The sequence below is a fragment of the Leiobunum rupestre genome, chromosome 2 (genome assembly GCF_980474605.1).
Source record: "Leiobunum rupestre chromosome 2, qqLeiRupe1.1.hap1, whole genome shotgun sequence".
NCBI classification, from domain to species: Eukaryota; Metazoa; Arthropoda; class Arachnida; order Opiliones; family Sclerosomatidae; genus Leiobunum; species Leiobunum rupestre.
In genome coordinates, this window is record NC_143385.1 from 78,133,927 (window position 1) to 78,135,084 (window position 1,158).

Consider the following 1,158-nt stretch of genomic DNA (forward strand, 5'->3'; position numbering starts at 1 on the left):
AGGTAAGTAATTTAGAGCCAAGGCAGATAAATCAAATTCAGGCCTATACATAAGCACTAGCAACTAGGTGCCATTGTTGGGCTTTACAACCATACAAACAAGGAACATAGTAATTTAACAGAACGAATAAAATTAAATACTCTGAAACCTTTAAGAAATTTAAAAATTAATGATGTTAAATTGGTAACCGTTAACACTTTCACATGCACAACCGGTTGAAATTAAACTATTTTATATTTTTAAACATTTTAATGAGCACGGCCTTTCACGACTCTCAATTTTTTTAAGAACAGGTGTTTCCTTAAAATAAAACAATAATAGATAAAATGGGTTTCTCTATGTCACGAGCTTAAGCTTCTTAGTACTTTGTTGGCACGCGCGTTTCACACGTGAACATCAAATTCCAAAATCTTTATCGACTCGAGCACGAGCTCTCTATCTTCAATAACTACAGCTAGAGACGTAGAAAAAACATTTACACATGGCCTCCCATATTTTATAGAAACACTTACAGCCTTGGAGATTAGAAAAGAGAGCGCCATCTACTTTAATACCTGTTAAGTAAATGTGTGAAGAAATAGCAGACGACTTTTCAATATGAATGTTCTTTAACTCGGTGAAATTTCTAGGAACCTTGGCTACGTTGCCGGGAGTAGTGGCGTACTACTCTAATCCCAAGCGTCTGGGAGGCAGAGTTTGTGGATGGCCGTGTGAGGACGACCACTAATCCCCCAACGGGTGGTTGTCATACTTCCGCCACGGGTGTCCCAACCCTATCCCCAAGTATCCTCCCGTTGGCATGGCCATAACACATATCACGCAACTGATTAATCAAATGGACGAGCGGACTGAATTGTCCCACCCGTCACAATCGCTCATAACGAGCTTCTAAAAAAAAAAGAAAAAAAAACCCTTGGCTACGTTCAGTGAAGCTTAACGGTCTTATACCGTTTTACGTTTGCGTTGATTCCGTTGAGACTTTTTATCCTGGCCTGTTGAAAGCTTTTTTACGATTGTTGTAATTTTTATAAAATATCGTCTGTTGGGTCGTCCGCAGACCGCAGCTAGCCTTCCCACGTGCTGTGACGTCACGATTCCGTTTAACAACGAAGAAACCGGCTGGAAAAGGTTCAAATGTTTCAGCAACGCTACGTCACA